Source organism: Triticum urartu, chromosome 2 (genome assembly GCF_003073215.2).
Source record: "Triticum urartu cultivar G1812 chromosome 2, Tu2.1, whole genome shotgun sequence".
NCBI lineage: Eukaryota > Viridiplantae > Streptophyta > Magnoliopsida > Poales > Poaceae > Triticum > Triticum urartu.
Window position 1 is genome coordinate 100930066 of NC_053023.1, and position 18255 is coordinate 100948320.

The following is an 18255-nucleotide window of genomic DNA, read 5'->3' on the forward strand; positions in this document are numbered from 1 at the left end:
AACCCTGAAATAATCTAGTGACATTAAATGGCATTGCTTAAATTTATGGGTGGCATTAGACTGAGAGCGGCATTAGTTAAATGTGGCATCACTTTAGCAGTAGCATTGCTTGACTTGACTGCTGGCGTTATACTAACAACAAAAAAGTGGCAATAAGAGCATGGGAGGCACCAGTATGATGTACCTCCATGGACGCAGAGTGGTGAGGGAGGTATGGTTGCCTAGAGCAACAAATATCCAGGCAGCATATGTGGATTACGGTCCCATTTTTGTTCTCTTTAGCCCCCTTTTTCCTATGCGAGGACAACAAACCGATCGACCTGGTCATTCTCTATTGCGTTGTCATGCCTTTCTACCCTTCTTCAACCAAGATACACGAGACTCATTCCTTAGCTACTGATTTTCCCCTTTTCAACCTAGATGCGGGTTCGATGCCTACTCTCTTGGACAGTACAGTCTCCCTTCCTTTCCTTATTCAACCCAGACATGGATTAGTCTTCATGAAGTAGGGTTTCCTTTAATAGTGCAAATTATGGTTTTCGTCTGCGTGGCCAGCAGAGTAGAGGATAGCAAATTGGGAAGATGGTGGAGTGGAAAAAGATCCACATGCAATGATGTAGCAGATGGGGCAATAGAATAAGGTTATGGCTCGAAAAGAGGTAGCATACCTGAGGGTCGGCAGGAAGTGGCTTCGCTTGTGGTCGTCGTCCTCCGCACACACTACGGCAGCGAGCTTGGGGACGGAGGCCATCCCGCGCGGGCGCTAGGTCTGTGAGGACGGCCTTGTCGTCAGTGCGTGACCTCGCTCGCCGACGACGAGTGCGTCAATGCTGCACGTCCTTTTCTTCCCCGGCGGATCTGTGACCACTGGTGAGGAGGGAGAGAGGGGCCGTCTTTTTTAGATCTGGAGAGAGGGTGGTAGTGTGAGAAGAAAGTGGGCAGCCCTTAGCAAGAAAACGCTGAAGCTCCAGCCTATATATATATATCTTTTTTATACTACTAGTACTAGAGGTGGGGTAGTGGTAGAGTAGTTTATATTTTCTCTGCGTACAGTACTAGTTAGTCGTGCTTCAAAACTGATCGGCATGCCATTAAAAAAATAAAGGTTGATAACTAATGCGGCACCTCGGGCCAACACGGCCAGATCGCATTTTGCATGAGAAATTACACACCATGTTTCGTTAACATGTGGTCCCGTTCCAACATATCAGTGAGACGACGGCGAGTAGTAGGAGTATTTCCGAACGGACATGTAGGCCGGGGCACCTCTTCGTGAACCGTGGCAAACTCGCAACCGTCCACCGACTCTTCGCCTTTCCCTCTCGATTTGGAACTGCTGTCGCACACTCTTCCTCTCCCTCCTCCATTTTCCTTCAGCCCTTCACCCTTTCTTCTGCCATTGTTCGATCGTCTTCTCCATGGAGGGAACAGGCCGGAAACGACCTCGTTATTCTTGCCCCGATCTGAAAGATGACGTGGTGGAGGAACTCATTGATCGGTGCGATGTCATCACCTCGGCTAGCATGGCAGGTTCGTTCCAGCCCATTCTCGACTCAACTAATAACATCATTGCAAGAAACCCAAGGGTCAAGGAGCGGTTTGATCTCCCCTATCTTCTTCGCCGTGACCCTGATGACTGGCGCCGGCACGACGGAGGCCTCGCCCTATGCAAGTTGATGCAGCTTGATAATGATACGTGTGATGTTAAGATGCCATCGCTTGAGGGCAAGGCTTGGGCGGGCTCAAATGGAGATTGGGTTGTTTACATTGGGTCCAACTGCGAGTGGGAACTTGTGAATGTGTACACTCGTCACCGGGTTCCACTTCCAAAAATCTTAGCACACTGCCCAGAGGTTGAGCACACCGGTAATGTACGCACGTTCAAATATGATCATGGTGACTGTCGTCTACGGAAGATAGCAATTTGTCGAGTTCCCAACCGCTCTTGGAATTACAAAAACTATGATGTTGTTTTTATCTTCGACAAGCTTGTTGCCGTCCTTGATGGTTTCACTCGATGGATATTGCTCAAAAATCAATTTATGTACACAGATGACTACTGTGATGCAATTGAATACGAGGGCCTTGTGTTTGCTGCCACCACTCGTGGCACTGTTTTTGCATGGCATCCTTGTTGTTTCGGTACATTTGTCTTCCACCATAATTATAATTGTTTCATCCACATGCATGTGGGTTAGCAAGTTTCCCTTTACTAATTAACCTTCTTCTTGTGTTTCCAAGGTCCTGTGAACATCCCACCACCTATACTTGAAGATTTTTATAACCAAGGGGGAGATGACGATGGTGATGATCACGAGCATGAGGACGAGTAGCGCCGATATACTCTGTGGTGCCTGGCAACTAATTCCGATGGATCACCTCTTCTTGTGTGTATACATCCCACTGATGATGTTACTGCTAAGGAAGCAGGTGTAGTCTCCCATGGTCGCACTCTCCGGACCTATTCCAACACCTGTTGCATGGTATTCGGGATGGATACTAGGGTGCTAGCGCCAACTCCTTCTCCCTGGCATAGAATTGATAGTCTTGGAGAAAACTCGCTCTTCCTTGGACAAAACTATCCGATGATGGTGAAAGGCGATCCAACTGCTGTTGACACATTTATGAGAAGCAAGTGTGTCTATACCTCGGACATTTGGGTGGATCCCTACCCTGGTACTGATATAGTAGGTCGCTTCAGCCTGGATGATCAGTCCTGCGTTGGTCTCCAGATCGACAACGGATGGCCCGTCCTAGAGAATCACTTGTGGTTCAAAGCAAGCGTTTCCAACGCCGCGGAATGGTTGAGTTGAAGTTCATTTCATGGCTTGTTATTTGTTGTGTGGTGAAAACTTTAGTATTTATAATGTATCCTCATTGTCAATGTGGGTTGATGACCTGTTGTACTATGTAATAAAATGATATGCCTATGATAAACTTACTAAATTTATGAATGGCTTTCGAGTCGCTTCTCTGAGTGAGTGGTGCGATGAGGCAAAAAAATATTTTTCGAATACATAATTGTACGTGCATTGCAACAGGTTATCGGATGAGGCCAATCAACAATAGTAGTACACTATTTGTACTAGCTTCACATGCTTCGCGCGTCGGGCGGGTGTTTTTACTGTAGCCATATGTTAATGTGTTCGTTGTACGTAACCAGCACCTCGAATCCTCGATATACTAGTAGTATAGTATATAGTAGGAGTAAGTAGTAGGAGTAGTAGGGTGGCATGGGCCAGAACAAGCATTCACGTCCAGGAGTACGGCACACGCCACCACCACGACATCCATCTAACACCGTATTATTTCTTGGAGTCCGTGCGAGAGCAATCTCTCCAACCTCGTCGTTTCTCTAACTTCAGCCATCGCGCGGCGGGCGAGGTGGGGGTTTGCTGATAGTCGGTTTCCTTAACTGCGGTCCCACTTGTAAGGCCAACTCCAACGCACGACCCCAAACGGACCTCCGTTTTGCACGAACTCCAATGATAATTTTGACTACTCCTGTAGTAAGTTGGATTAGTGCCTTCTCGATGCATTCATTGTTGATCTGCGGAGGCTCGATCTTGCATGCTTCTTTCTTCTTCGAGTGTAAAAAAGTAGATGTTGCTTCCTCGCATCTAGTCTCATGTCTAGCCTCTATTCTATACTAGCTAAAAGTGATAGAACATCTACTAAATTGCGCTCTATCAATATATGGATGTACTCTTCTTCCCAATACAAAAACTTGCATCCATTCTACTCCCTCCGTTGCACAATACTACATGCCTTCTATTTGTCAAAATATATATGTATCTAGACATGTCTTAGTATATAGGTACATCCATTTTTGGACAAATGGAAGTCAAGTATTTTGGAACGGAGGGAGTACACAATAAATTTTTTAAGTTAGCACAACTAGTCTAATCCGAGAGTAGAACCGAAGACTTGGTCGGGTTCTTCCTCCTTTTGCCGACACGTGGGACATCCAGCATCCAGGTCATGTCATGAAAGAAAATAGAGTGGTAGTTGAAGCCACGAGATGTGCATCTTGGGTTAAACTGTAAATAGAATCTTACTACTCTTGAGTAACCCCAAAAGCGGCCACCGAAGATCTTTATTGGATTTGTTTTTCATCACCAGCACGTCGAGGTGAAAGATGTGCAGGTTCAGTGGGTCCTATTGCGTTTTCACTTTCATGTGGGGCCGCATGTGAGCAAACATACGATGGGCTCCGCGTGTCCGCTGGCTGGCTGAGAAGAGAGATAGAGGAGGGCTGAGCACGGACTACAGGAAATTTGTTCTACGTACCTCGATATAGGCTCGATATAGTGGGGTGGCATGGGCCATAACTAGCATTCACGTCTAGTAGTACGGCACACGCCACCCACACGAGTCCCATCCGACACCAATTTTCTTGGAGTCCGTGCTAGAGCCATCTCTTCTCCCTCCCGTCCTATTTTCTCAGCCATCGCGCGGTGGGCGGGGTGGGGGTTTGCCAATAGTCGGTTTGCTCAACTGTGGTCCCATTTGTAAGTGAAAATGCAACACCGCATGCATTCCCGCTTGAGCGGCGTGCCGGACCAACCGTGTGGGGGTGCGACGCGAACACGGCAGGCTTTTCCTTTTGAACTCGTAACTTGTAAAATTTAGTTCTGCTCCATGGCGTGACCGATAGATAGAAAATAACGATTTTGCCTAGAGTAATGAGAAGTTTGCTTCTGGTGGCGTTCAAGCATGGAGTACGTACAAAAATTATGAAGTTGATGCGAAAGGTAAGATAATTACTGTAGTATCATATACTACTACATGGATTATTGATGCGAAAGGATAAAAATACATACGGATCCATCAACGTTCAATGACATCCTCACGCCCTAGTGCGCCGGGTCACCAACCGACGTGTGAGGAGCAGCGGCATTGGCGGCGAGCTCAACGTGCTTCTGAACAGTGCCGTCCAAGGTTGCCCTACGTTCCAAGAAGGCCAGCGTCCTATTGTCCTCCTCTTGCATGTACTAGTCCTTGTGGACGATTTGCGCATAGACGTGGGTGATTATGTCGATGGTGTCTTGCTGTGCCAGGCGCTGCGCGGCGAGCGCGACCTCGAGGTGGACATTCTCCGGCGCAACGGCGGGCAGTCGCAGGGCCACCAGTGCGTCGAAGAGGTTGTTACCATAGTGGCCGTTGAGGGTGGTGGGCATCACAGAGCCTGGGCGCGTCAGCTGGAGGCTTACGTCAAAGTCGTCCGCAAGCTTCTTGACGATGGTGAACTTGTCGAGGAAACCGACGAGGACCTCGTCGAACAAGGATGCGAAGCTGTCGTCCAAGCGGCCCCTCGCCCTGGCGGCCTCGAGCAATACTACCTTCCGGGCCGCAGGCCGGCGTCGTGGACCATCTGGCACAGCTGGCTGATGCTCGCGCTCATCGCCTCCATGGGTCTAGCGTAGCTTCTAGTCAACTGATCTTGCGATTCGAGTGATCACTCAGCCCTTGGTTAGCGTGCGTAGGTGCGTAGGATTTCGTACTACTCCTTGGCCCTCTACTGCACCTGCCTTTGGCTATGATAGGTGGGCCAGCCACCCCCTGGGGCCACGTGTCATTCACCTCCTGACCCGTCTCTCACATGCACCCTGCTAGTGTATATACTCCCTCCTTTCCGGTTTATAGGGCTTATCTCAAAATTTTAGTTTTTCCATTTCATAAGGCTCAATTTGGTTGTTTTCCATCACATTTTCAGATTCCAAGGTGCATTAAATCATTGCATGCAAGTACTAAGAGAAAATTGACCAATGCATGTAATTTATGCATGCATGCATTGCAATTAATGCATTGGTAAACATACTTTTTTGAGGAAAACAAGTGCATTAATTGGGTGCTTTTGCAAACTACAAAAAGTATTCCACCACTCACCATCTACCTTGGTTGGTGAGAATTTTGAATTGAGCCTTATAAACCGGAAAGGAGGGAGTATAGTGGTTTTCTTTTTCTCTCCATATCAACCATTTTATATTGCGTACGTGTCATTCAAGAGTGAAATGATGGTTGCTTCTTCCGACTAACTTACTGTGTGATTTGACTGCTCCTCAGTGGCCCCTACACGTACTCCCCCTACGTGTATGCAACAGTCACACGTACACATGGACGCAAAAACGCGCGTGACGCCCTAATGCATGCATGTCCGAGCACACGACGAAACACGCACGGTGACGCTCAAGTGCTCAACCTACACGTGCATGCACACACATACTAAGTCAGGGTGAGCTAGTGACCGTATGAACACCGGAAAATATATATATTGAGCGCAATGAGTGTATTATGAAGTCCAATAACTGTATTTTTACAAATATACAGTGACAGACAATGTATTTATCTCGTTTGAAATTAAGCCATGTTAACCGAAGAGGAGGCAGCATGGACTAGCATTACTTTGCTGTGTCCCATCAACTTGCCGAACGAGGAGAAGGTTGCAGGACGGGAGAAGCTTGCGCACGGTGGCTCGCAGGACAAGGAGAAACTTTTGACTAATGCAAGCTCTCCCTCGCTCAGGCGGTGGACATGCAACAGTTAATTCGGTGTCAGATTGCCAGGAGCATACTACACTATACTACTAGGAACCGGATGGAGGAGCGTCTGCACTCTTATTATAATTTTAAAATGTGATAAAGCGATCTTCAACACATTTGGTTCTCTTCGAGGGTTCTCGCATGTGATAATGGAAGTTGATTGCATGGAACACTCGCCACAATCCTCGCTTAATTATGGCTCATATCCTGTTACAAATAGTAGCGCTCAGTAATATTTCCTATTTTTTTGTTATTCAACATGTAAATAGGTCAGCAAACCTTGCGGCGCATCTTCATGCAAACCGTGCTTGCTACACTTTGAATGTGGCTGAGAGCTGGCTTGATGAAACACCTCGCTTCCTACTTCTTTTTTTGGCTTCCTAGTGACCAGTGTCTTGGCTAATCATCCTAAGAATGCTTATATATGAATAAAGCTCTCTCATTTACCCACAAAAAAGATTAAGCCAAATTAACCGGAAAGGAGGGAGTATGGACTAGCACTACTTTTTGGTGTGTCCCGTCAACTCGCAGAACGAGGAGAAGCTTGCAGGACAAGGTGAAGCTCGCTTATGCCTTTTGACTAATGCAACCTACCCTCGGTGGACATGCATCAGTCTATTCGGTGTCAGATTGTCAGAGGCATACACTGTAGTACCCAACATGTGGAGTACCATCATTGTTCGACTTCACGAAGGGGCGAAGAGCCAAGCGCAGTACTAGTACACGTACTTGGTTTTGCACCTTCATACTACTCCACCCTCCGTCACAGTTTACAGGGCGCGCTTCATTATGATGCATTTCTCTCAATGCATTTCCACCACCAGAGAGACTTTAGACGCGTTTGGTTTAATGCTCAATTAATTAGGGCGTGGTAACGGCAATCAAGTCCACAATTTTCTCTCCATGTACTGTACTACTACGGAGTGCATGCATGTGTGTACCCGGGGTGGAAGCACTGCATGCATGTGTGTATGCATTATTCCCTCTAGTAATAGACACCGTGCTATAACTACCAGTGCTATTTTTCAGGCCGATCGCTAGTCGCCTTGGTCCCACAGATTTTTTTTCTTTTTTCTGAAGCGCGCTGTATAAACAGTGACGGATGGAGTAGTATGAGCGGATTCAAAGAAGAGCGTATTGATGGTTGCTTCTTGAGAGCAACTTACAGTGGGAAAGGTGGGGCTTATGATTTGACTGCTCATTACTCACTATTAATGCGGTGCAACGACCGGGCTGAGTCTCCCATGTGGTTGTGCACTACCCCCTCGGTTCTTAAATATACTCCGGAGTATTTGTCTTTCTAAAATATGTTGAAATCTCTGTTAAGACGAATAGAATATTTAGGAACGGAGGGAGTACACATACGAAGCAAAATGAGTGAATCTACACTCTAAAATATGCCCATTTGAAATTTGTAAAAAGACAAATATTTAGGAAAGAAGGAGTATAATTTCGTGCATGGCACATGGACCCGGATGATGAAGAGGCTTCTGGCAATGCTATCAAGCTTCCATCATTTGTTTACATAATTGATGTACTATACAAATAATTTTCCAGCGACATGAAATTGTACAATGGTGTGAGCTTTCAGCTTTTGTTTCGCGTGTCTTGCCATCGATGCTCTTTCAGAAACAATAAAAAACTAACTTCCTTGCTAATGCATGTCAATTATTAGCATATCAGAGATAATAATTACATCACAACTGAAGACAAAGTTGTGAGAAGGTGTTAAATTAAAATTGATCCATGCTTTCAATGGCAGCAACGTCCCCCCAGCTCTGTCTAAATCAACAAGGCATGTTGGGAAAAAAGTAGCTATCTGGAGCATGCAACATTCCAATCATTTTGTGCAGTTCCACTAAAATAGAGCTGAGCGTGCCTGTTCCAAAGATATCAAGTGTGATTACGATAATAGAGGACTGCTGATGAAACAATAAACACACAAATAGAAGCCGGTCACCTTTGCGGTCTCTCTTAAGACTAACTAGTTGGAGAAGATTAGGCTCGGAGTTGGATGAGGAGGATAGAGCAAAAACAATCTCCCTTTGTGCAGTCACACTGAAATGTAGAGACGTTGCCCGTGTGACATTTTAGTACAACTGCACAAAACACTCTTAAGAAAAAAGTGATTTGTGCAGTTCACCAAAAGGCCGCAATAGCAACGAGGTGAAATGGATAGCCCTGTTTGCAAAAAAGAGGTAGAAAGGAAATAATTACTGGCCAATAACAGTTGATGACACATGCAACGATAGAAAGAAGCATATTCCTTGTCCTAAGGGAAGATAACAGCATGGTTGTGTTTGTCTAAAACGGTGTGAGGACGAGGATGCAATATGGAAAGTACGCCGGATGAGCTACGTTTTTGGCAAAGAACTATGGACAATCCACATGCAGCGACGTGGGAAAACGGGCAGTGGAGCAAGGCCGGAGGGGATACCTGGAGGTCGTCGGGATGTAACTAGGTGAGCGGCGGCGGGCGGAATCTGCGAGCAGGTGGCGTAGGCCCTGCCGCGCCAGAGCTTGGTCAGAGAGAACGGCGTGTACCGCAGATCGGACGTGCTGCCTCGGCGACGTCGAACGGAGAAATGATGCACTTCCTTTCTTTCCCCCGGCGGACGGGATGCGGCCGAATCAGTGACCAACGGTGAGAGAGAGAGAGGCCATCGCACTCCCTTTCCCCTGGCGGACGGGATGCGGCCAGATCAGTGACCAACGGTGAGAGAGAGAGAGGCCACCGCACTCCCTTTCCCCCGGCGGACGGGATGCGGCCGGATCAGTGACCAACGGTGAGAGAGAGAGAGAGAGAGAGAGGCCACCGGTGCCTTGTGTGAGATACTCTGAAGAGCGGACTACCTTTTCCTCCATAAAAATCGTTTTATATTTTGTCTACGTGCCATTGAGCACTATAACTTTATTTAAAAATAACGCGGCAACGCGTCAAGTCGAACTTTGTTTCGTGCACGTGTGGTACACGACCTCCCTAGGTAAACAACCGCTACAGGCGTTCAAATTAGCACGTGGGCTGCCATTTCATAAAGAAATGAGCTCCACCGTGTACCCGCACGGGTGTGGCTGGGCATGAAGCGTGAGTACGTGCACGGTGCACCTATTCTCTTCTTGTATACGTACACCACCTACGCGGGGTTGTGTGAGAGAGATACAAACCTAGAGAGATATAGTGTGTGGGTTCTTGAGAGTTTTTTTGGGGGGGGTCAATCAAAAAATTTAACATATGCAATGTGTGTGAAACAGAGTCCTGGATATAACATATATATAGAGGGGGGATCCACGAGAAGAGAGTGGAGGTATCATCGGCTTGAGGTGTCTATAGAATCGAAGAGAGGGATGATGTGTGTGTGTGTGTGTGGGCGCGCGCGCGCAATCGATAAAAGAGTGCCATCGAATTTGTGTGTGCCCACGTCAAAGATATAGAGTGGCTGGCCTACTGGAATGTGAGATGGGACATGTGCAGTTTGTCTCTGTGGCATGGATACCTACCTGCAGCGCTCGACTATCGGTGTGTGGTGGGGGAAGAGGGAGGCCCAATTAACTATAGAGGTACAATGGCTGGTATATGTGTGGAGGAGGAGAGAGGCCTACCTCATGTATTAAGGAGATCGATCTGCCTCATGTATTAAGGGAGATCGATCGACATCCATGCATATGTGCAGGAGATGAATAAGGTTGGGAGAGAGACAGAGCTAGAGTGTTGGAGGGGGTGGTAGTGGAGTTGCTTCTAACAAATGGTGGGATAGGCTTGCTAGAAAAACGGAGGGCACATCCGCAATATCAATAAGAGAGGAGATGGCTGCTTGTTGTCTGTGCACGTGCATGTGAGAGACGGGTCAGGAGGCATGCACGAATGATGAGGGGGATGATGTGGATGTGGTAAGCAGACGTAACTACATAGGAAGATCAATCGCCCTTTGTAAGAGAAAGGAGAGACATAACTTGTGAGGTACGTCGATCGATGGGGGGGTAGTTAAAGTCGATGTAGGTATATGTTGGGAGATCGATCGGTATACATGCATGTGTGTGTTAGAAGCAAATGAGGCACGAGGAGAAGGATAGAGAGAGAGAGAGAGGGATGCATGTAGGAGGTGGTACGAGAGGCATACTATATCGAGGGGGAGGAGTGTGCGAGTACGAGAACGATGAAAAGAGTGGTGGGAGTGAGGCATGGACGATGACAAGAGAAGAGGGGAAGCTTGTGTTTGTGCTAGGCACACCTGGCTAGAGAGGCATATCGATCGATGTGTGCCGTAAAGAAGGAGCTGGGGGGCCTACACACACCGTGGGTGAACGACCTAAAGTGAAAACACGAATTTGCGCAATGGAGCTATAGAATGCTGAGGGAGGGTGAGAGGGATGCGGACGTGTGCATGCACAAGAGAAAGTTAGCGCTAGCTACAAAGATGAGAGGGTTGTGTGGGTGTAAAAGACGAGTAGAGATCATATATACTTCATTATAAAAAGCGAATTCAGATATTTGAAGAATTTATCATAGTGTTTAAAACCGACGGATGTGTGAATATATATAACGGTGATAAACATGGTGTGGTTATGAACATGGTATACTACATTTAATATATTTTATCTCTACTCTTATAAAAAACGGAGTTGTTGATGATGGTGTGCCTGCCATCCTGCATTATAGGCCGTATGATTTATATCTGGCGGATAGCAAGGAAACTTTGATGGTTGAAGTTGGCAACAATCATGATTGTAGATTCTTATTGAAATAGAGAAACGAATTCAAATTTAGTTCGAATTACAGTGGTAGTATAGACATTTGGAATGCACTAAAATGTTGGTATGAGTAGGTTACATGCATTACACAGCAAGCGGAAAATTTTAATCGGACATAACATGGGTTCATACTCCCTCCTTCCATCTACATAGGGCATAATGAGATTTTTAAGACCGCCTTTGACTATTGACAAGATTAATAGTACATGACATGCACAATGTGAAAATTATATCATTGAAAGAACCTTTCACAGACGAATTTAACGGTGTGCTTTGTGTAAGTTGCATGTCATATATCATTGCTCTAATATTTGGTCAAAGTTAGCATCGAAAAACGCATTAGGCCCTATATAGATGGAAGGAGGGAGTAGCTTTGAATAGCATTTGTATAGTAAAACGGGGCAAGACTCTCTCTTTGTGTGGTGTGAATAGTTTTATTTTTTTCGTTTTCTTTTTGGTTGAGGGAAGTGCGAATTGATTTGGTACGTACAAGTACAATATTACGACACGTTAGGCTTGTCCCTGAAATTCAACCCGCGTCTTGTTATATCCCGAAAATTCAGATATCGTGCTCCCAAAACTGGCGCCTTCACAACCCGCGCCTTGCTATCCCGAAATTACAACGCGCGCGAAAACTCCCTCCAGCTGCCAAATCCCGACACGCGAAATCCCCCTTCTAACCCTGAGCTGAAAGCGCCGCTAGTTCAAATAGGTGGGGGGTACTTTTGTAACACACCCTACATTTTGGACAAGCGCGTTCCTAAGTCATGCTTCACCCCCTCCCATCACCCCCTTTTCGCCATTCAAAATCCCAGGCCGCCATAACCTCTCCGCTCCAGCCGCGAAACCCCACCCTCCTCCGTCCGCCATGTCACTGTTGCCCAGCCGGAGCCTCTTCCCCGACGACGTCGTCCACCGCAATAGCTCGACGTCCCTCGTCCACCTCCCCGGATGAGGATCCGTCATCCATCTCGCCGTCCCGCCGGTTCAGCCACCCCGTCCTCCACCTCCAAGGAGCTGCTCCGACGATCGCCTCGTCTATCGCGGCTGCTCCATCCCCACAGCGCCGCCTTAACCCACTCCACCGGAACCGCAACATCCTCACTGACTCCTCGGACGAAGCCGAGGCCTACTCGGCGCCACCAAAGAGGTTGTACACTCATCGCATCGCACCTTCTCCTTAACTCGATCTCCCGGCGCCGACGGTGCTCCATCCTGCACCCCCATGGAGCGGCTACCTTGAAGCCGGCGCCGCGGGCGACATCTCCACGGCCGCTCTCCCCCAGTGCGAGGCCCCTTCGGTGGTGGCGTCCATACCAGCCGGATCTGCTGCTGCTGCTCCGGCTCTCGCTCGATCGCTTGCTCGCCCATCTGCTGCTGCTGCTCTCCCCCTTGCTCGTGCTGCTGCTCTACTTCGATTAAGCCACACTTTAGTCGACTGAATCGACTTTTGGGTCAGTCGATTTTCAGGGGTTGGGGGGCTCGCCGGAGTTAAGGAAGAACCACCCGTAGCGGGGACGGGGGCTCGCCGGAGAGGTACCCCACTATCTATCTTAGGGATCAGGGTGGGGGGGGCGAGGGGCCTAGAGAGCTGGCCGGGGCGGCGGTGGCGAGTTGTTTCGGGGCGGCGAGGTGGCGCTGGGGCCGGCGGTTTGGCCGGTGGTGGCTGGCGGCTCAGGAGGGTGCAAGTTGAAGATGAACTGCAGGCCCTCCCTAAACTACATGTCAAGTGCCTCTCTGCTACCATTGTGTTCAGTTTCGACAGTAGCATTCAGATTCCACAGTAAATTTCAGTTTCGATAGTTAAGTTCAGAGTCAAAAGTTTTTACCTCATCTGTTGTAGTCAGGTGGTTTTTGGTGATGTTAATTTTACATCCATTTTACATTATCTATTGCAAATGCTATTAGAATCCCACTTGAGATTGACGACGTCTATCTTGTGCTGCTTCAGCCTTGACGTCTTACAGCTCACCGGAGCTGCTCCAACGACAGAACGATCCATCACAACAGAGCAGTGCCCTGGACGCCGTCTACAGATTCCTCAGATCTTCCTCCACACCTCCGACAGCCACCTCTGCCTCAACTACTTCAGCGACCAACCCAATGATGCTGAGGTCGACACGGCTACAGCAAAGAGGTTGTACACTTGTTGCATCACTTATTACTATACATTCACGTTGATCCATTAGGGCTATTTTGGTTCAACGGAAAAACATCGATCCACTGGTTGTTACCATCACTCTAAATTTCTGCATGCTCTCCTTACATAATCTCACCATATTTTTTTCGTATGCATGTCAGATATTGTACACAGTCATGCTGAACATGTAGAGAAAAAGAGAAGAGTTTTGCGCGGCAATACAATGTCATGTAGACATCGCTCCATGGTGGGATCAATGGCAAACCCTCCCCACCCCTCTCCAGATTGTAATCTAGAGGAAGATATCTGTTCTGAGGCGGATTCGGACGCCACTGACCACTCCTATTTACCCCCAAGGTGTTTGCTCTACCTTGGCATGATGATGTTAGTCATATCATGCATATGTTGCCTTGCAGTGCCTACTTTTGACATCATATATGTCATCTACTTAGTTTAGACATGTTCTGTAATGCCACCTGTTTAGTTTCTATATCATATATGGGAATTATGCAGTCTCATGTCTTTTAGCCAGCCATAATATATGTGAAATGTGCAATTCCATCCTGTTTAACCAGGCATCATATATTTGAATGTATCTTGCCCATCCTTTTCTTCATTACATTTCCATTTGTCGACAATGTTTGTACATTAAACCACTCTTCCTGTGAATCAGCCATTTGGGTGGGAGATGGAAAAATCTGGAGTGAAAACCAGGCCTTCAGAGCAGACAGTGCTACCTGTCGAAGCAGATCTCTTGTTGGGTCCCGATAGCTCCTCAGAGATGGATTCAGAGACAGATGACTGGTCCTATTCCTCCACTGAGGTGTATGCTCTAACTTGGCACGGTTATACTGCTCATATCATGCATACGGTGTCTTGCATTGCATAGTGTAGACATCATATACACAATATTCAACACCATGTTCTTAGTTCAGACATCATATCGAATGCCCTCTGTTTAGCATATAAATCATATATGTGAATTAAATGATGCGATCCTGATTACTTAGATAACATGTAGGTGAATTATGTCAGGCGATCCTGTTTAGTTATTCATCATATCTTTGAATTATGTTATGCTATGCTATCCAGTTTAGATAGACATCATATATGTGAAATTATGTCATGCTATCCGTTTTAGTTAAACAATATACATGTCAACTATTTCATGCCCTGTTTTTTCCACACTATCTATTGCATCTGTCTCTCATACAATGTCTGTACATTCAACTATGTTTCCTGTTTATCAGACATTTGAATTGGAGCGGGTGATGCCAGTATCTAGCGGACTGAAAACACGATCTTCAAATAAAATAGTGCTACCTCTTGGTGGAGATAGCACCCCGGTTGTACATGCACAAGAACCAGCCCTACCACACATAAACCAAACTCTCGCAGATTGTACCCCTACTATGATGGACAGAGAACCAGCTTCACCCAATCTAACCCCAACCCCAGCCGATAGTAACCCAGTTCCTGTTGACACAGCACCATCTCCACCACAGAGCTCCCAAACAAGAGCAGTCAGTAAGGTAGTTCCAGTGCCCAAAGGGCCAGTACTATCACGGCGAACCCCAACTCCACCAGTTAGTACGCCTATTCCTGTGGAGGAAGCACAACCAGCTAGTCGTAGTTTAGCATCTATCGCATTTAATGTTGTTAAATCATATGTGCGTATCTTCCCATCTTGGAAATATTATACTGAAGAAGAAGGAAAATGCCAGTTGCAGGTGTTTGTCTAGGAGTTATGTGTAAGTAATGTTATGCATGGCAATTACTTTGCTTTGTTCCATACATCCTACCTCCATGATGGTTATAATACAGCAAATTCCCATTTTTCTCTATAGAGAAGGACCGATTTGGAAACTCAGGATGAGGTAACCTGTGCTAATACCTTTGCTATCTTCAAGAATGCTTGGTGGCAGTATCGGAATTACCTGAAGAAAACGTACTTCACCGGCAAAGAAACTCATCAAATTCCCTTATGTTCTCCTGAGACACATTTACTGGACGATGACTGGGAACGCCTTGTTCTATACTGGTCCTGAACCAAGAATGTGGTAAGGTCTATGAGCTCATTTTCTATTTTTAAGTATTATATTCTTGCGTCTTACTGTACTCTGTTCATGTAGAACAAGTGCCTAAACCTGAAGAATAACTATTCTAATTTAAGATTCCATTGCTACCATAGGACATAGATATATGTTTGTTTGATGCTTTTATTATGTACTAGTACTTGGCAATAGAAGACTTGGTAGTTTAATCCTGTCCACCTTACTAATGAACTGGTTCACCGAAATGAGTTTCATATACTAGTACATGCTAAACTTGTTATGTGTCTACTTGTTTCTTCTTTTAGAATGCTGACAGAATATTGGGGAAGAGTGCCTTATTAAGCAACAGTAAAGGAAGTAATGCAGATAAGGTTCAGGATAGTGACACATCCTGTCTTGGTTTAGTGTTGGAGTTACTGGCCACTACCGCTTGCACAAGCTATTCAAACTCACTGTCTGAATCAGTTCGGTTTGTTGAGTCTCAACTACAAGCTGAAAGACATCGATCAGCTGTGCTGCGACAAGAAGCGGAAGGACTGCGGAAGTCCCTGGAGCATTCAGATGCATACTTTCTGGTGCAACAGCAAGCGTTGGAAGATTTTAGTGCCAAATAGGACAAAGTTAATCAGCTTGCTAAGCTTATTGCCAGCATGGTGGATACCCAGGATAACATTTCTTGAGCTCTTCTGAAGTTGTTTCAGTTATGCTCTTGTTTTGCTGCCGCGTTTATCTGCACTAGTGGACAATTTTGACGGCCAGTGTATATGATATGCTGCTTTGTTCCCTATATTTGCACTGGTGGCGAACTTTGATGCCCAGTGGATGTATCATGTGTAATAGCCGTGATAGCCTAGCGTTAGTTGCTTGCTTATTTATTTCCTTGTTGTCTTCTTTATTTGTTTGCTTGTAGTCATTGCAGTTCTTTTTCCGCGGTTAACTAGTGGCTGCAATAACCTAATTTTTAAAACTAGGCCACAATAACCATGGGCTAATATTTACTGTAATGAGACTGGGCCTCCTACGGGCCGTAGAAACAGTGGGCCTTTTACGGGCCGTAGAAACAGTAGGCCTTCTACGGGCCGTAGAAACAATGGGCCTGAAGGAAATATGCCCTAGAGGCAATAATAAAGTTATTATTTATTTCCTTATATCATGATAAATGTTTATTATTCATGCTAGAATTGTATTAACCGGAAACATAATACATGTGTGAATACATAGACAAACAGGGTGTCACTAGTATGCCTCTACTTGACTAGCTCGTTAATCGAAGATGGTTATGTTTCCTAATCATGAACAAAAGAGTTGCTATTTGATTAACGGGATCACATCATTAGAAGAATGATGTGATTGACATGACCCATTCCATTAGCTTAGCACCCGATCGTTTAGTATGTTGCTATTGCTTTCTTCATGACTTATACATGTTCCTATGACTATGAGATTATGCAACTCCCGTTTGCCGGAGGAACACTTTGTGTGCTACCAAACGTCACAAAGTAACTGGGTGATTATAAAGGAGCTGTACAGGTGTCTCCAAAGGTACATGTTGGGTTGGTGTATTTCGAGATTAGGATTTGTCACTCCGATTGTCGGAGAGGTATCTCTGGGACCTCTCGGTAATGCACATCACATAAGCCTTGCAAGCATTGCAACTAATGAGTTAGTTGTGAGATGATGTATTATGGAACGAGTAAAGAGACTTGCCGGTAACGAGATTGAACTAGGTATTAAGATACCGACGATCGAATGTCGGGCAAGTAGCATACCGATGACAAAGGGAACAACGTATGTTGTTATGCGGTCAGACCGATAAAGATCTTCGTAGAATATGTGGGAACCAATATGAGCATCCAGGTTCCGCTATTGGTTATTGACTGGAGACATGTCTCGGTCATGTCTACATTGTTCTCGAACCCGTAGGGTCCGCACGCTTAAGGTTTCGATGACAGTTATATTACGAGTTTCTGAGTTTTGATGTACCGAAGGAGTTCGGAGTCCCGGATGAGATCGGGGACATGACGAGGACTCTCGAAATGGTCGAGACGTAAAGATCGATATATTGGACGACTATATTTGGACATCGAAAAGGTTTCGAGTAATTCGGGTATTTTTCGGAGTACCGGAGAGTTACGGGAATACGTATTGGGCCTTATTGGGCCATACGGGAAAGAAGAAAAAGGGCCTCAAGGGTGGCCACACCCCTCCCCTTGGTCTGGTCCGAATTGGACTAGGGAAGGGGGGCGCCCCCTTCCTTCCTTCTCCTTTTCCCTTCCTCTTTTCCTATTCCATATGGGAGGTGGAATCCTACTAGGACTAGGGAGTCCTAGTAGGACTCCACACTTGGCGCGCCCCCTCCTAGGGCCGGGCTCCTCCTCCCTTGCTCCTTTATATACGGGGGCAGGGGGCACCTCTAGACACACAAGTTGATCCTCGTGATCGTTTTCTTAGCCGTGTGCGGTGCCCCCCTGCACCATAATCCTTGATAATATTGTAGCGGTGCTTAGGCGAAGCCCTGCGACGGTAGAACATCAAGATCGTCACCACGCCATCGTGCTGACGGAACTCTTCCCCGACACTTTGCTGGATCGGAGTCCAGGGATCGTCATCGAGCTGAACGTGTGCTAGAACTCGGAGGTGTCGTAGTTTCGGTGCTTGATCGGTCGGGCCGTGAAGACGTACGACTACATCAACCGCGTTGTTATAACGCTTCCGCTGTCGGTCTACGAGGGTACGTAGGCAACACTCTCCCCTCTCGTTGCTATGCATC